Source organism: Chiloscyllium plagiosum, unplaced genomic scaffold (genome assembly GCF_037043375.1).
Source record: "Chiloscyllium plagiosum isolate Xiang-an unplaced genomic scaffold, Cpla_swu_hap1 HiC_scaffold_3, whole genome shotgun sequence".
Taxonomy (NCBI): domain Eukaryota; kingdom Metazoa; phylum Chordata; class Chondrichthyes; order Orectolobiformes; family Hemiscylliidae; genus Chiloscyllium; species Chiloscyllium plagiosum.
In genome coordinates this window covers 156,037,228-156,057,201 of record NW_028270141.1, presented here as the reverse complement: position 1 = coordinate 156,057,201, position 19,974 = coordinate 156,037,228, and the positions used below count along the sequence as shown (strand labels likewise).

Below are 19,974 nucleotides of genomic sequence, written 5' to 3'. Positions count from 1 at the left end.
CGCATCAATGGGGTCTCAGTCCCATCAATGTGGTCTCAGTCCCATCAATGTGGTCTCAGTCCCATCAATGTGGTCTCGCTCCCATCAATGTGGTCTCGCTCCCATCACAGTGGTCTCAGACCCATCACAGTGGTCTCAGTCGCATCAATGGGGTCTCAATCGCATCAATGGGGTCTCAGTCGCATCAATGGGGTCTCAGTCGCATCAATGGGGTCTCGGTCCCATCAATGGGGTCTCAGTCCCATCAATGTGGTCTCAGACCCATCAATGTGGTCTCAGTCGCATTAATGTGGTCTCAGTCGCATTAATGTGGTCTCAGTCGCATTAATGTGGTCTCAGTCGCATCAATGGGGTCTCAGTCGCATCAATGGGGTCTCAGTCCCATCAATGTAGTCTCAGTCGCATCAATGGGGTCTTGGTCCCATCAATGGTGTCTCAGTCCCATCAATGTAGTCTCAGTCGCATCAATGGGGTCTCAGTCGCATCAATGGGGTCTCAGTCCCATCAATGTAGTCTCAGTCGCATCATGGGGTCTCAGTCCCATCAATGTAGTCTCAGTCGCATCAATGGGGTCTCAGTCCCATCAATGTGGTCTCAGTCGCATCAATGGGGTCTTGGTCCCATCAATGGGGTCTCAGTCCCATCAATGTAGTCTCAGTCGCATCAATGGGGTCTTGGTCCCATCAATGGTGTCTTGGTCCCATCAATGGTGTCTCAGTCCCATCAATGTAGTCTCAGTCGCATCAATGGGGTCTCAGTCGCATCAATGGGGTCTCGGTCCCATCAATGGGGTCTCGGTCCCATCAATGTGGTCTCAGTCCCATCAATGTGGTCTCGCTCCCATCAATGTGGTCTCGCTCCCATCACAGTGGTCTCAGACCCATCAATGTGGTCTCAGTCGCATTAATGTGGTCTCAGTCGCATTAATGTGGTCTCAGTCGCATTAATGTGGTCTCAGTCGCATCAATGGGGTCTCAGTCGCATCAATGGGGTCTCAGTCCCATCAATGTAGTCTCAGTCGCATCAATGGGGTCTTGGTCCCATCAATGGTGTCTCAGTACCATCAATGTGGTCTCAGTCGCATCAATGGGGTCTTGGTCCCATCAATGGCGTCTCAGTCCCATCAATGTAGTCTCAGTCGCATCAATGGGGTCTTGGTCCCATCAATGGTGTCTCAGTCCCATCAATGTAGTCTCAGTCGCATCAATGGGGTCTCAGTCGCATCAATGGGGTCTCAGTCCCATCAATGTAGTCTCAGTCGCATCATGGGGTCTTGGTCCCATCAATGGTGTCTCAGTCGCATCAATGTGGTCTCGGTCGCATCAATGGGGTCTTGGTCGCATCAATGGGGTCTCGGTCCCATCAATGTGGTCTCGGTCCCATCAATGTGGTCTCAGTCCCATCAATGTGGTCTCAGTCGCATGAATGTGGTCTCAGTCGCATCAATGGGGTCTCAGTCGCATCAATGTGGTCTCAGTCCCATCACTGTGGTTTCAGTCCCATCAATAGGGTCTCGGTCCCATCAATGGGGTCTCAGTCCCATCAATGTGGTCTCAGTCCCATCACTGTGGTCTCAGTCCCATCAATGGGGTCTCAGTCGCATCAGTGGGGTCTCAGTCCCATCAATGGGGTCTCAGTCCCATCAATGTGGTCTCGCTCCCATCAATAGGGTCTCGGTCCCATCACTGTGGTCTCAGTCCCATCAATGGGGTCTCAGTCGCATCAATGGGGTCTCAGTCCCATCAATGGGGTCTCGGTCCCATCAATGGGGTCTCGGTCCCATCAATGGTGTCTCAGTCCCATCACTATGGTCTCGCTCCCATCAATGTGGTCTCGGTCCCATCAATGTGGTCTCAGTCCCATCACTGTGGTCTCAGTCCCATCAATAGGGTCTCGGTCCCATCAATGGGGTCTCGGTCCCATCAGTGTGGCCTCGCTCCCATCAATCGGGTCTCGCTCCCATCAATGGGGTCTCGGTCCCATAACTGTGGTCTCAGTCCCATCAATGGGGTCTCGCTCCCATCAATGTGGTCTCGCTCCCATCAGTGTGGTCTCAGTCCCATCACTGTGGTCTCAGTCCCATCACTGTGGTCTCGGTCCCATCACTGTGGTCTCGGTCCCATCACTGTGGTCTCGGTCCCGTCACTGTGGTCTCGGTCCCGTCACTGTGGTCTCGGTCCCGTCACTGTGGTCTCGCTCCCATCAATGTGGTCTCGGTCCCATCATTGTGGTCTCGCTCCCATCAATGTGGTCTCAGTCCCATCAATGTGGTCTCGGTCCTATCAATGTGGTATTGCTCCCATCACTGTGGTCTCAGACCCATCACTGTGATCTCAGTCCCATCACTGTGGTTTCAGTCCCATCAATAGGGTCTCGGTCCCATCAATGGGGTCTCAGTCCCATCAATGTGGTCTCAGTCCCATCACTGTTGTCTCGGTCCCATTAATGGGGTCTCAGTCCCATCACTGTGGTCTCAGTCCCATCACTGTGGTCTCAGTCCCATCACTGTGGTCTCAGTCCCATCAATGTGGTCTCAGAACCATCAATGTGGTCTCGGTCCCATCAATAGGGTCTCGGTCCCATCAATGTGGTCTCAGTCACATCAATGGGGTCTCGGTCCCATCAATGGGGTCTCGGTTCCATCAATAGCGTCTCGGTCCCATCAATAGGTTCTCGATCCCATCAATAGGGTCTCGTTCCCATCAATAGGGTCTCGGTTCTATCAATAGGGTCACGGTCCCATCAATGTGGTCTCAGTCCCATCCCTGTGGTCTCAGTCCCATCAATGTGGTCTCAATCCCATTAATAGGGTCTCGGTCCCATCACTGCAGTTTCAGTCTCATCAATGTGGTCTCAATCCCTTCAATAGGGTCTCGGTCCCATCAATGTGGTCTCAGTCCCATCAATGGGGTCTCAGTCCCATCAATGGGGTCTCGGTCCCATCAATAGGTTCTCGGTCCCATCAATAGGGTCTCGCTCCCATCAATAGGGTCCCGGTTCCATCAATATGGTCTCGGTCCCATCACTGTGGTCTCGGTCCCGTCAATGTGGTCTCGGTCCCGTCACTGTGGTCTCAGTCCCAACACTGTGGTCTCGGTCCCATCACTGTGGTCTCGGTCCCATCACTGTGGTCTCGGTCCCATCAATGTGGTCTCGCTCCCATCAATGGGGTCTCAGTCCCATCACTGTGGTCTCAGTCCCAACACTGTGGTCTCGGTCCCATCAATAGGGTCTCGGTCCCATCACTGTTGTCTAAGTCCCATCAATGGGGTCTCAGTCCCATCAATGTGGTCTCAGTCCCATCACTGTGGTCTCAGTCCCATCAATGGGGTCTCAGTCGCATCAATGGGGTCTCAGTCCCATCAATGGGGTCTCAGTCCCATCAATGTGGTCTCGCTCCCATCAATAGGGTCTCGGTCCCATCACTGTGGTCTCAGTCCCATCAATGGGGTCTCAGTCGCATCAATGGGGTCTCAGTCCCATCAATGGGGTCTCGGTCCCATCAATGGGGTCTCGGTCCCATCAATGGTGTCTCAGTCCCATCACTATGGTCTCGCTCCCATCAATGTGGTCTCGGTCCCATCAATGTGGTCTCAGTCCCATCACTGTGGTCTCAGTCCCATCAATAGGGTCTCGGTCCCATCAATGGGGTCTCGGTCCCATCAGTGTGGCCTCGCTCCCATCAATCGGGTCTCGCTCCCATCAATGGGGTCTCGGTCCCATCACTGTGGTCTCAGTCCCATCAATGGGGTCTCGCTCCCATCAATGTGGTCTCGCTCCCATCAGTGTGGTCTCAGTCCCATCACTGTGGTCTCAGTCCCATCACTGTGGTCTCGGTCCCATCACTGTGGTCTCGGTCCCGTCACTGTGGTCTCGGTCCCGTCACTGTGGTCTCGGTCCCGTCACTGTGGTCTCGCTCCCATCAATGTGGTCTCGGTCCCATCATTGTGGTCTCGCTCCCATCAATGTGGTCTCAGTCCCATCAATGTGGTCTCGGTCCTATCAATGTGGTATTGCTCCCATCACTGTGGTCTCAGACCCATCACTGTGATCTCAGTCCCATCACTGTGGTTTCAGTCCCATCAATAGGGTCTCGGTCCCATCAATGGGGTCTCAGTCCCATCAATGTGGTCTCAGTCCCATCACTGTTGTCTCGGTCCCATTAATGGGGTCTCAGTCCCATCACTGTGGTCTCAGTCCCATCACTGTGGTCTCAGTCCCATCAATGTGGTCTCAGAACCATCAATGTGGTCTCGGTCCCATCAATAGGGTCTCGGTCCCATCAATGTGGTCTCAGTCCCATCACTGTGGTCTCAGTCCCATCAATGGGGTCTCAGTCGCATCAGTGGGGTCTCAGTCCCATCAATGGGGTCTCAGTCCCATCAATGTGGTCTCGCTCCCATCAATAGGGTCTCGGTCCCATCACTGTGGTCTCAGTCCCATCAATGGGGTCTCAGTCGCATCAATGGGGTCTCAGTCCCATCAATGGGGTCTCGGTCCCATCAATGGGGTCTCGGTCCCATCAATGGTGTCTCAGTCCCATCACTATGGTCTCGCTCCCATCAATGTGGTCTCGGTCCCATCAATGTGGTCTCAGTCCCATCACTGTGGTCTCAGTCCCATCAATAGGGTCTCGGTCCCATCAATGGGGTCTCGGTCCCATCAGTGTGGCCTCGCTCCCATCAATCGGGTCTCGCTCCCATCAATGGGGTCTCGGTCCCATAACTGTGGTCTCAGTCCCATCAATGGGGTCTCGCTCCCATCAATGTGGTCTCGCTCCCATCAGTGTGGTCTCAGTCCCATCACTGTGGTCTCAGTCCCATCACTGTGGTCTCGGTCCCATCACTGTGGTCTCGGTCCCATCACTGTGGTCTCGGTCCCGTCACTGTGGTCTCGGTCCCGTCACTGTGGTCTCGGTCCCGTCACTGTGGTCTCGCTCCCATCAATGTGGTCTCGGTCCCATCATTGTGGTCTCGCTCCCATCAATGTGGTCTCAGTCCCATCAATGTGGTCTCGGTCCTATCAATGTGGTATTGCTCCCATCACTGTGGTCTCAGACCCATCACTGTGATCTCAGTCCCATCACTGTGGTTTCAGTCCCATCAATAGGGTCTCGGTCCCATCAATGGGGTCTCAGTCCCATCAATGTGGTCTCAGTCCCATCACTGTTGTCTCGGTCCCATTAATGGGGTCTCAGTCCCATCACTGTGGTCTCAGTCCCATCACTGTGGTCTCAGTCCCATCACTGTGGTCTCAGTCCCATCAATGTGGTCTCAGAACCATCAATGTGGTCTCGGTCCCATCAATAGGGTCTCGGTCCCATCAATGTGGTCTCAGTCACATCAATGGGGTCTCGGTCCCATCAATGGGGTCTCGGTTCCATCAATAGCGTCTCGGTCCCATCAATAGGTTCTCGATCCCATCAATAGGGTCTCGTTCCCATCAATAGGGTCTCGGTTCTATCAATAGGGTCACGGTCCCATCAATGTGGTCTCAGTCCCATCCCTGTGGTCTCAGTCCCATCAATGTGGTCTCAATCCCATTAATAGGGTCTCGGTCCCATCACTGCAGTTTCAGTCTCATCAATGTGGTCTCAATCCCTTCAATAGGGTCTCGGTCCCATCAATGTGGTCTCAGTCCCATCAATGGGGTCTCAGTCCCATCAATGGGGTCTCGGTCCCATCAATAGGTTCTCGGTCCCATCAATAGGGTCTCGCTCCCATCAATAGGGTCCCGGTTCCATCAATATGGTCTCGGTCCCATCACTGTGGTCTCGGTCCCGTCAATGTGGTCTCGGTCCCGTCACTGTGGTCTCAGTCCCAACACTGTGGTCTCGGTCCCATCACTGTGGTCTCGGTCCCATCACTGTGGTCTCGGTCCCATCAATGTGGTCTCGCTCCCATCAATGGGGTCTCAGTCCCATCACTGTGGTCTCAGTCCCAACACTGTGGTCTCGGTCCCATCAATAGGGTCTCGGTCCCATCACTGTTGTCTAAGTCCCATCAATGGGGTCTCAGTCCCATCAATGTGGTCTCAGTCCCATCACTGTGGTCTCAGTCCCATCAATGGGGTCTCAGTCGCATCAATGGGGTCTCAGTCCCATCAATGGGGTCTCAGTCCCATCAATGTGGTCTCGCTCCCATCAATAGGGTCTCGGTCCCATCACTGTGGTCTCAGTCCCATCAATGGGGTCTCAGTCGCATCAATGGGGTCTCAGTCCCATCAATGGGGTCTCGGTCCCATCAATGGGGTCTCGGTCCCATCAATGGTGTCTCAGTCCCATCACTATGGTCTCGCTCCCATCAATGTGGTCTCGGTCCCATCAATGTGGTCTCAGTCCCATCACTGTGGTCTCAGTCCCATCAATAGGGTCTCGGTCCCATCAATGGGGTCTCGGTCCCATCAGTGTGGCCTCGCTCCCATCAATCGGGTCTCGCTCCCATCAATGGGGTCTCGGTCCCATCACTGTGGTCTCAGTCCCATCAATGGGGTCTCGCTCCCATCAATGTGGTCTCGCTCCCATCAGTGTGGTCTCAGTCCCATCACTGTGGTCTCAGTCCCATCACTGTGGTCTCGGTCCCATCACTGTGGTCTCGGTCCCGTCACTGTGGTCTCGGTCCCGTCACTGTGGTCTCGGTCCCGTCACTGTGGTCTCGCTCCCATCAATGTGGTCTCGGTCCCATCATTGTGGTCTCGCTCCCATCAATGTGGTCTCAGTCCCATCAATGTGGTCTCGGTCCTATCAATGTGGTATTGCTCCCATCACTGTGGTCTCAGACCCATCACTGTGATCTCAGTCCCATCACTGTGGTTTCAGTCCCATCAATAGGGTCTCGGTCCCATCAATGGGGTCTCAGTCCCATCAATGTGGTCTCAGTCCCATCACTGTTGTCTCGGTCCCATTAATGGGGTCTCAGTCCCATCACTGTGGTCTCAGTCCCATCACTGTGGTCTCAGTCCCATCAATGTGGTCTCAGAACCATCAATGTGGTCTCGGTCCCATCAATAGGGTCTCGGTCCCATCAATGTGGTCTCAGTCACATCAATGGGGTCTCGGTCCCATCAATGGGGTCTCGGTTCCATCAATAGCGTCTCGGTCCCATCAATAGGTTCTCGATCCCATCAATAGGGTCTCGTTCCCATCAATAGGGTCTCGGTTCCATCAATAGGGTCACGGTCCCATCAATGTGGTCTCAGTCCCATCCCTGTGGTCTCAGTCCCATCAATGTGGTCTCAATCCCATTAATAGGGTCTCGGTCCCATCACTGCAGTCTCAGTCTCATCAATGTGGTCTCAATCCCTTCAATAGGGTCTCGGTCCCATCAATGTGGTCTCAGTCCCATCAATGGGGTCTCAGTCCCATCAATGGGGTCTCGGTCCCATCAATAGGTTCTCGGTCCCATCAATAGGGTCTCGCTCCCATCAATAGGGTCCCGGTTCCATCAATATGGTCTCGGTCCCATCACTGTGGTCTCGGTCCCGTCAATGTGGTCTCGGTCCCGTCACTGTGGTCTCAGTCCCAACACTGTGGTCTCGGTCCCATCACTGTGGTCTCGGTCCCATCACTGTGGTCTCGGTCCCATCAATGTGGTCTCGCTCCCATCAATGGGGTCTCAGTCCCATCACTGTGGTCTCAGTCCCAACACTGTGGTCTCGGTCCCATCAATAGGGTCTCGGTCCCATCACTGTTGTCTAAGTCCCATCAATGGGGTCTCGGTCCCATCACTGTGGTCTCACTACCATCAATAGGGTCTCGCTCCCTTCAATAGGGTCTCGGTCCCATCATTAGGGTCTCGGTCCCATCATTAGGGTCTCGCTCCCATCAATAGGGTCTCAGTCCCATCACTGTGGTCTCAGTCCCAACACTGTGGTCTCGGTCCCATCAATAGGGTCTCGGTCCCATCACTGTTGTCTCAGTCCCATCAATGGGGTCTCGGTCCCATCACTGTGGTCTCACTACCATCAATAGGGTCTCGCTCCCTTCAATAGGGTCTCGGTCCCATCATTAGGGTCTCGCTCCCATCAATAGGGTCTCAGTCCCATCACTGTGGTCTCAGTCCCATCCCTGTGGTCTCAGTCCCATCAATGTGGTCTCAATCCCATCAATAGGGTCTCGGTCCCATCAATGCGGTCTCGGTCCCATCACTGTGGTCTCGGTCCCATCAATGTGGTCTCGGTCCCATCACTGTGGTCTCGGTCCCGTCAATGTGGTCTCAGTCCCATCACTGTGGTCTCAGTCCCAACATTGTGGTCTCGGTCCCATCAATAGGGTCTCGGTCCCATCAATAGGGTCTTGGTCCCATCACTGTGGTCTCAGTCGCATCAATGTGGTCTCAGTCCCATCAATGGGGTCTCGGTCTCATAACTCCTGCACTCTATTGTAAATTACACTCTCACACCATTAACCCCTGCACTCTATTGTAACTCACACTCTCTCGCACCGTTAACCCCTGCACTCTATTGTAACTCTCACTCTCATACTGTTAACCCCTGCACTCTATTGTAAATTACACTCTCACACCATTAACCCCTGCATTCTATTGTAACTCACACTCTCTCGCACCGTTAACCTCTGCACTCTATTGTAACTCTCACTCTCACACCATTAACCCCTGCACTCTATTGTAACTCATACTCTCACATTGTTAACCCCTGCATTCTATTGTAAATTACACTCTCACACCATTAATCCCTACACTCTATTGTAACTCTCACTCTCACACCGTTAAGCCCTGCACTCTTTTGTAAATTACACTCTCACACCATTAACCCCTGCACTCTATTGTAACTCACACTCTCACACTGTTAACCCCTGCACTCTATTGTAACTCACACTCTCAGACCGTTAACCCCTGCTCTCTATTGTAACTCTCACTCTCACACCCTTAACTCCTGCACTCTATTGTAAATTACACTCTCACACCGTTAACCCCTGCATTCTACTGTAATTCTCACTCTCGCACCGTTAACCCCTGCACTCTATTGTAACTCACACTCTCACACCCTTAACTCCTGCACTCTATTGTAAATTACACTCTCACACCATTAACCCCTGCACTCTATTGTAACTCACACTCTCTCGCACCGTTAACCCCTGCACTCTATTGTAACTCTCACTCTCTAACTGTTAACCCCTGCACTCTATTGTAAATTACACTCTCCCACTGTTAACCCCTGCACTCTATTGTAACTCACACTCTCACACCATTAACCCCTGCATTCTATTGTAACTCACACTCTCTCGCACCGTTAACCTCTGCACTCTATTGTAACTCTCACTCTCACACCATTAACCCCTGAACTCTATTGTAACTCACACTCTCACATTGTTAACCCCTGCATTCTATTGTAAATTACACTCTCACACCATTAATCCCTACACTCTATTGTAACTCTCACTCTCACACCGTTAACCTCTGCACTCTTTTGTAAATTACACTCTCACACCATTAACCCCTGCACTCTATTGTAACTCACACTCTCACACTGTTAACCCCTGCACTCTATTGTAACTCACACTCTCAGACCGTTAACCCCTGCTCTCTATTGTAACTCTCACTCTCACACCCTTAACTCCTGCACTCTATTGTAAATTACACTCTCACACCGTTAACCCCTGCATTCTACTGTAATTCTCACTCTCGCACCGTTAACCCCTGCACTCTATTGTAACTCACACTCTCACACCCTTAACTCCTGCACTCTATTGTAAATTACACTCTCACACCATTAACCCCTGCACTCTATTGTAACTCACACTCTCTCGCACCGTTAACCCCTGCACTCTATTGTAACTCTCACTCTCTAACTGTTAACCCCTGCACTCTATTGTAAATTACACTCTCCCACTGTTAACCCCTGCACTCTATTGTAACTCACACTCTCACACCATTAACCCCTGCATTCTATTGTAACTCACACTCTCTCGCACCGTTAACCTCTGCACTCTATTGTAACTCTCACTCTCACACCATTAACCCCTGCACTCTATTGTAACTCACACTCTCACATTGTTAACCCCTGCATTCTATTGTAAATTACACTCTCACACCATTAATCCCTACACTCTATTGTAACTCTCACTCTCACACCGTTAACCCCTGCACTCTTTTGTAAATTACACTCTCACACCATTAACCCCTGCACTCTATTGTAACTCACACTCTCTCGCACCGTTAACCCCTCCACTCTATTGTAAATTACACTCTCACACCATTAATCCCTGCACTCTATTGTAACTCTCACTCTCACACCGTTAACCCCTGCATTCTATTGTAAATTACACTCTCACACCATTAATCCCTACACTCTATTGTAACTCTCACTCTCACACCGTTAACCCCTGCACTCTTTTGTAAATTACACTCTCACACCATTAACCCCTGCACTCTATTGTAACTCACACTCTCACACTGTTAACCCCTGCACTCTATTGTAACTCACACTCTCAGACCGTTAACCCCTGCTCTCTATTGTAACTCTCACTCTCACACCCTTAACTCCTGCACTCTATTGTAAATTACACTCTCACACCGTTAACCCCTGCATTCTACTGTAATTCTCACTCTCGCACCGTTAACCCCTGCACTCTATTGTAACTCACACTCTCACACCCTTAACTCCTGCACTCTATTGTAAATTACACTCTCACACCATTAACCCCTGCACTCTATTGTAACTCACACTCTCTCGCACCGTTAACCCCTGCACTCTATTGTAACTCTCACTCTCATACTGTTAACCCCTGCACTCTATTGTAAATTACACTCTCCCACTGTTAACCCCTGCACTCTATTGTAACTCACACTCTCACACCATTAACCCCTGCATTCTATTGTAACTCACACTCTCTCGCACCGTTAACCTCTGCACTCTATTGTAACTCTCACTCTCACACCATTAACCCCTGCACTCTATTGTAACTCACACTCTCACATTGTTAACCCCTGCATTCTATTGTAAATTACACTCTCACACCATTAATCCCTACACTCTATTGTAACTCTCACTCTCACACCGTTAACCCCTGCACTCTTTTGTAAATTACACTCTCACACCATTAACCCCTGCACTCTATTGTAACTCACACTCTCTCGCACCGTTAACCCCTCCACTCTATTGTAAATTACACTCTCACACCATTAATCCCTGCACTCTATTGTAACTCTCACTCTCACACCGTTAACCCCTGCATTCTATTGTAAATTACACTCTCACACCATTAATCCCTACACTCTATTGTAACTCTCACTCTCACACCGTTAACCCCTGCACTCTTTTGTAAATTACACTCTCACACCATTAACCCCTGCACTCTATTGTAACTCACACTCTCACACTGTTAACCCCTGCACTCTATTGTAACTCACACTCTCAGACCGTTAACCCCTGCTCTCTATTGTAACTCTCACTCTCACACCCTTAACTCCTGCACTCTATTGTAAATTACACTCTCACACCGTTAACCCCTGCATTCTACTGTAATTCTCACTCTCGCACCGTTAACCCCTGCACTCTATTGTAACTCACACTCTCACACCCTTAACTCCTGCACTCTATTGTAAATTACACTCTCACACCATTAACCCCTGCACTCTATTGTAACTCACACTCTCTCGCACCGTTAACCCCTGCACTCTATTGTAACTCTCACTCTCTAACTGTTAACCCCTGCACTCTATTGTAAATTACACTCTCCCACTGTTAACCCCTGCACTCTATTGTAACTCACACTCTCACACCATTAACCCCTGCATTCTATTGTAACTCACACTCTCTCGCACCGTTAACCTCTGCACTCTATTGTAACTCTCACTCTCACACCATTAACCCCTGCACTCTATTGTAACTCACACTCTCACATTGTTAACCCTTGCATTCTATTGTAAATTACACTCTCACACCATTAATCCCTACACTCTATTGTAACTCTCACTCTCACACCGTTAACCCCTGCACTCTAATGTAAATTACACTCTCGCACCGTTAACCCCTGCACTCTATTGTAAATTACACTCTCACACCGTTAACCCCTGCACTCTATTGTAAATTACACTCTCACACCGTTAACCCCTGCACTCTATTGTAACTCTCACTCTCACACCGATAACCCCTGCACTCTATTGTAACTCACACTCTCGCACCGTTAACCCCTGCACTCTATTGTAAATTACACTCTCACACCGTTAACCCCTGCACTCTATTGTAACTCAAACTCTCACACTGTTAACCCCTGCACTCTATTGTAACTCTCACTCTCGCACCGTTAACCCCTGCATTCTATTGTAACACACACTCTCGCACCGTTAACCCCTGCACTCTATTGTAAATTACACTCTCACACCATTAACCCCTGCACTCTATTGTAACTCACACTCTCACACCGTTAACCCCTGCACTCTATTGTAACTCTCACTCTTGCACCGTTAACCCCTGCACTCTATTGTAACTCACACTCTCACACCGTTAACCTCTGCACTCTATTGTAACTCTCACTCTCACACCGTTAACCCCTGCACTCTATTGTAACTCTCACTCTCACACCGTTAACCCCTCCACTCTATTGTAAATTACACTCTCACACCGTTAACCTCTGCACTCTATTGTAAATTACACTCTCACACCGTTAACCCCTCACTCTATTGTAACTCTCACTCTCACACCGTTAACCCCTGCACTCTATTGTAACTCTCACTCTCGCACCGTTAACCTCTGCACTCTATTGTAAATTACACTCTCACACCGTTAACCCCTGCACTCTATTGTAACTCTCACTCTCGCACCGTTAACCCCTGCACTCTATTGTAAATTACACTCTCACACCGTTAACCCCTGCACTCTATTGTAATTCTCACTCTCGCACCGTTAACCTCTGCACTCTATTGTAAATTACACTCTCACACCGTTAACCCCTGCACTCTATTGTAACTCTCACTCTCGCACCGTTAACCCCTGCACTCTATTGTAAATTACACTCTCACACCGTTAACCCCTGCACTCTATTGTAAATTACACTCTCATACCGTTAACCTCTGCACTCTATTGTAAATTACACTCTCACACCATTAACCCCTGCATTCTATTGTAACTCTCACTCTCACACCGTTAACCCCTGCACTCTATTGTAACTCTCACTCTCGCACCGTTAACCTCTGCACTCTATTGTAAATTACACTCTCACACCATTAATCCCTACACTCTATTGTAACTCTCACTCTCACACCGTTAAGCCCTGCACTCTTTTGTAAATTACACTCTCACACCATTAACCCCTGCACTCTATTGTAACTCACACTCTCACACTGTTAACCCCTGCACTCTATTGTAACTCAAACTCTCAGACCGTTAACCCCTGCTCTCTATTGTAACTCTCACTCTCACACCCTTAACTCCTGCACTCTATTGTAAATTACACTCTCACACCGTTAACCCCTGCATTCTACTGTAATTCTCACTCTCGCACCGTTAACCCCTGCACTCTATTGTAACTCACACTCTCACACCCTTAACTCCTGCACTCTATTGTAAATTACACTCTCACACCATTAACCCCTGCACTCTATTGTAACTCACACTCTCTCGCACCGTTAACCCCTGCACTCTATTGTAACTCTCACTCTCTAACTGTTAACCCCTGCACTCTATTGTAAATTACACTCTCCCACTGTTAACCCCTGCACTCTATTGTAACTCACACTCTCACACCATTAACCCCTGCATTCTATTGTAACTCACACTCTCTCGCACCGTTAACCTCTGCACTCTATTGTAACTCTCACTCTCACACCATTAACCCCTGCACTCTATTGTAACTCACACTCTCACATTGTTAACCCCTGCATTCTATTGTAAATTACACTCTCACACCATTAATCCCTACACTCTATTGTAACTCTCACTCTCACACCGTTAACCTCTGCACTGTTTTGTAAATTACACTCTCACACCATTAACCCCTGCACTCTATTGTAACTCACACTCTCACACTGTTAACCCCTGCACTCTATTGTAACTCACACTCTCAGACCGTTAACCCCTGCTCTCTATTGTAACTCTCACTCTCACACCCTTAACTCCTGCACTCTATTGTAAATTACACTCTCACACCGTTAACCCCTGCATTCTACTGTAATTCTCACTCTCGCACCGTTAACCCCTGCACTCTATTGTAACTCACACTCTCACACCCTTAACTCCTGCACTCTATTGTAAATTACACTCTCACACCATTAACCCCTGCACTCTATTGTAACTCACACTCTCTCGCACCGTTAACCCCTGCACTCTATTGTAACTCTCACTCTCTAACTGTTAACCCCTGCACTCTATTGTAAATTACACTCTCCCACTGTTAACCCCTGCACTCTATTGTAACTCACACTCTCACACCATTAACCCCTGCATTCTATTGTAACTCACACTCTCTCGCACCGTTAACCTCTGCACTCTATTGTAACTCTCACTCTCACACCATTAACCCCTGCACTCTATTGTAACTCACACTCTCACATTGTTAACCCCTGCATTCTATTGTAAATTACACTCTCACACCATTAATCCCTACACTCTATTGTAACTCTCACTCTCACACCGTTAACCCCTGCACTCTTTTGTAAATTACACTCTCACACCATTAACCCCTGCACTCTATTGTAACTCACACTCTCTCGCACCGTTAACCCCTCCACTCTATTGTAAATTACACTCTCACACCATTAATCCCTGCACTCTATTGTAACTCTCACTCTCACACCGTTAACCCCTGCATTCTATTGTAAATTACACTCTCACACCATTAATCCCTACACTCTATTGTAACTCTCACTCTCACACCGTTAACCCCTGCACTCTTTTGTAAATTACACTCTCACACCATTAACCCCTGCACTCTATTGTAACTCACACTCTCACACTGTTAACCCCTGCACTCTATTGTAACTCACACTCTCAGACCGTTAACCCCTGCTCTCTATTGTAACTCTCACTCTCACACCCTTAACTCCTGCACTCTATTGTAAATTACACTCTCACACCGTTAACCCCTGCATTCTACTGTAATTCTCACTCTCGCACCGTTAACCCCTGCACTCTATTGTAACTCACACTCTCACACCCTTAACTCCTGCACTCTATTGTAAATTACACTCTCACACCATTAACCCCTGCACTCTATTGTAACTCACACTCTCTCGCACCGTTAACCCCTGCACTCTATTGTAACTCTCACTCTCTAACTGTTAACCCCTGCACTCTATTGTAAATTACACTCTCCCACTGTTAACCCCTGCACTCTATTGTAACTCACACTCTCACACCATTAACCCCTGCATTCTATTGTAACTCACACTCTCTCGCACCGTTAACCTCTGCACTCTATTGTAACTCTCACTCTCACACCATTAACCCCTGCACTCTATTGTAACTCACACTCTCACATTGTTAACCCCTGCATTCTATTGTAAATTACACTCTCACACCATTAATCCCTACACTCTATTGTAACTCTCACTCTCACACCGTTAACCCCTGCACTCTTTTGTAAATTACACTCTCACACCATTAACCCCTGCACTCTATTGTAACTCACACTCTCTCGCACCGTTAACCCCTCCACTCTATTGTAAATTACACTCTCACACCATTAATCCCTGCACTCTATTGTAACTCTCACTCTCACACCGTTAACCCCTGCATTCTATTGTAAATTACACTCTCACACCATTAATCCCTACACTCTATTGTAACTCTCACTCTCACACCGTTAACCCCTGCACTCTTTTGTAAATTACACTCTCACACCATTAACCCCTGCACTCTATTGTAACTCACACTCTCACACTGTTAACCCCTGCACTCTATTGTAACTCACACTCTCAGACCGTTAACCCCTGCTCTCTATTGTAACTCTCACTCTCACACCCTTAACTCCTGCACTCTATTGTAAATTACACTCTCACACCGTTAACCCCTGCATTCTACTGTAATTCTCACTCTCGCACCGTTAACCCCTGCACTCTATTGTAACTCACACTCTCACACCCTTAACTCCTGCACTCTATTGTAAATTACACTCTCACACCATTAACCCCTGCACTCTATTGTAACTCACACTCTCTCGCACCGTTAACCCCTGCACTCTATTGTAACTCTCACTCTCTAACTGTTAACCCCTGCACTCTATTGTAAATTACACTCTCCCACTGTTAACCCCTGCACTCTATTGTAACTCACACTCTCACACCATTAACCCCTGCATTCTATTGTAACTCACACTCTCTCGCACCGTTAACCTCTGCACTCTATTGTAACTCTCACTCTCACACCATTAACCCCTGCACTCTATTGTAACTCACACTCTCACATTGTTAACCCCTGCATTCTATTGTAAATTACACTCTCACACCATTAATCCCTACACTCTATTGTAACTCTCACTCTCACACCGTTAACCCCTGCACTCTAATGTAAATTACACTCTCGCACCGTTAACCCCTGCACTCTATTGTAAATTACACTCTCACACCGTTAACCCCTGCACTCTATTGTAAATTACACTCTCACACCGTTAACCCCTGCACTCTATTGTAACTCTCACTCTCACACCGATAACCCCTGCACTCTATTGTAACTCACACTCTCGCACCGTTAACCCCTGCACTCTATTGTAAATTACACTCTCACACCGTTAACCCCTGCACTCTATTGTAACTCAAACTCTCACACTGTTAACCCCTGCACTCTATTGTAACTCTCACTCTCGCACCGTTAACCCCTGCATTCTATTGTAACACACACTCTCGCACCGTTAACCCCTGCACTCTATTGTAAATTACACTCTCACACCATTAACCCCTGCACTCTATTGTAACTCACACTCTCACACCGTTAACCCCTGCACTCTATTGTAACTCTCACTCTTGCACCGTTAACCCCTGCACTCTATTGTAACTCACACTCTCACACCGTTAACCTCTGCACTCTATTGTAACTCTCACTCTCACACCGTTAACCCCTGCACTCTATTGTAACTCTCACTCTCACACCGTTAACCCCTCCACTCTATTGTAAATTACACTCTCACACCGTTAACCTCTGCACTCTATTGTAAATTACACTCTCACACCGTTAACCCCTCACTCTATTGTAACTCTCACTCTCACACCGTTAACCCCTGCACTCTATTGTAACTCTCACTCTCGCACCGTTAACCTCTGCACTCTATTGTAAATTACACTCTCACACCGTTAACCCCTGCACTCTATTGTAACTCTCACTCTCGCACCGTTAACCCCTGCACTCTATTGTAAATTACACTCTCACACCGTTAACCCCTGCACTCTATTGTAATTCTCACTCTCGCACCGTTAACCTCTGCACTCTATTGTAAATTACACTCTCACACCGTTAACCCCTGCACTCTATTGTAACTCTCACTCTCGCACCGTTAACCCCTGCACTCTATTGTAAATTACACTCTCACACCGTTAACCCCTGCACTCTATTGTAAATTACACTCTCATACCGTTAACCTCTGCACTCTATTGTAAATTACACTCTCACACCATTAACCCCTGCATTCTATTGTAACTCTCACTCTCACACCGTTAACCCCTGCACTCTATTGTAACTCTCACTCTCGCACCGTTAACCTCTGCACTCTATTGTAAATTACACTCTCACACCGTTAACCCCTCCACTCTATTGTAACTCTCACTCTCGCACCGTTAACCTCTGCACTCTATTGTAAATTACACTCTCTCTCCGTTAACCTCTGCACTCTATTGTAACTCTCACTCTCACACCGTTAACCCCTGCACTCTATTGTAACTCTCACTCTCGCACCGTTAACCCCTGCACTCTATTGTAAATTACACTCTCACACCGTTAACCCCTGCACTCTATTGTAAATTACACTCTCATACCGTTAACCTCTGCACTCTATTGTAAATTACACTCTCATACCGTTAACCTCTGCACTCTATTGTAAATTACACTCTCACACCATTAACACCTGCACTCTATTGTAACTCTCACTCTCACACCGTTAACCCCTGCACTCTAATATAACTCACACTCTCACACCGTTAACCCCTGCACTCTCTATTGTAACTCTCACTCTCACACCGTTAACCCCTGCACTCTATTGTAAATTACACTCTCGCACCGTTAACCCCTGCACTCTATTGTAAATTACTCTCTCACACCATTAACCCCTGCACTCTATTGTAACTCATACTCTCACACCGTTAACCCCTGCACTCTATTGTAACTCTCACTCTTGCACCGTTAACCCCTGCACTCTATTGTAACTCACACTCTCACACCGTTAACCTCTGCACTCTATTGTAACTCTCACTCTCACACCGTTAACCCCTGCACTCTATTGTAACTCTCACTCTCACACCGTTAACCCCTCCACTCTATTGTAAATTACACTCTCACACCGTTAACCTCTGCACTCTATTGTAAATTACACTCTCACACCGTTAACCCCTCACTCTATTGTAACTCTCACTCTCACACCGTTAACCCCTGCACTCTATTGTAACTCTCACTCTCGCACCGTTAACCTCTGCACTCTATTGTAAATTACACTCTCACACCGTTAACCCCTGCACTCTATTGTAACTCTCACTCTCGCACCGTTAACCCCTGCACTCTATTGTAAATTACACTCTCACACCGTTAACCCCTGCACTCTATTGTAATTCTCACTCTCGCACCGTTAACCTCTGCACTCTATTGTAAATTACACTCTCACACCGTTAACCCCTGCACTCTATTGTAACTCTCACTCTCGCACCGTTAACCCCTACACTCTATTGTAAATTACTCTCTCACACCGTTAACCCCTGCACTCTATTGTAAATTACACTCTCATACCGTTAACCTCTGCACTCTATTGTAAATTACACTCTCACACCATTAACCCCTGCATTCTATTGTAACTCTCACTCTCACACCGTTAACCCCTGCACTCTATTGTAACTCTCACTCTCGCACCGTTAACCTCTGCACTCTATTGTAAATTACACTCTCACACCGTTAACCCCTGCACTCTATTGTAACTCTCACTCTCGCACCGTTAACCTCTGCACTCTATTGTAAATTACACTCTCACACCATTAACCCCTGCACTCTATTGTAACTCACACTCTCACACTGTTAACCCCTGCACTCTATTGTAACTCTCACTCTCGCACCGTTAACCCCTGCACTCTATTGTAAATTACACTCTCACACCGTTAACCCCTGCACTCTATTGTAAATTACACTCTCATACCGTTAACCTCTGCACTCTATTGTAAATTACACTCTCACACCATTAACCCCTGCATTCTATTGTAACTCTCACTCTCACACCGTTAACCCCTGCACTCTATTGTAACTCTCACTCTCGCACCGTTAACCTCTGCACTCTATTGTAAATTACACTCTCACACCATTAATCCCTACACTCTATTGTAACTCTCACTCTCACACCGTTAAGCCCTGCACTCTTTTGTAAATTACACTCTCACACCATTAACCCCTGCACTCTATTGTAACTCACACTCTCACACTGTTAACCCCTGCACTCTATTGTAACTCACACTCTCAGACCGTTAACCCCTGCTCTCTATTGTAACTCTCACTCTCACACCCTTAACTCCTGCACTCTATTGTAAATTACACTCTCACACCGTTAACCCCTGCATTCTACTGTAATTCTCACTCTCGCACCGTTAACCCCTGCACTCTATTGTAACTCACACTCTCACACCCTTAACTCCTGCACTCTATTGTAAATTACACTCTCACACCATTAACCCCTGCACTCTATTGTAACTCACACTCTCTCGCACCGTTAACCCCTGCACTCTATTGTAACTCTCACTCTCTAACTGTTAACCCCTGCACTCTATTGTAAATTACACTCTCCCACTGTTAACCCCTGCACTCTATTGTAACTCACACTCTCACACCATTAACCCC

General features: G+C 48.2%; 1 protein-coding gene across 1 annotated transcript in view; it reads left to right on the top strand.

The window, feature by feature from the left end:
* Positions 1–19,974, top strand: part of abcc10 (ATP binding cassette subfamily C member 10) — a 282,813-nt gene that overhangs the window by 86,503 nt on the left and 176,336 nt on the right. The window lies entirely within an intron of this gene.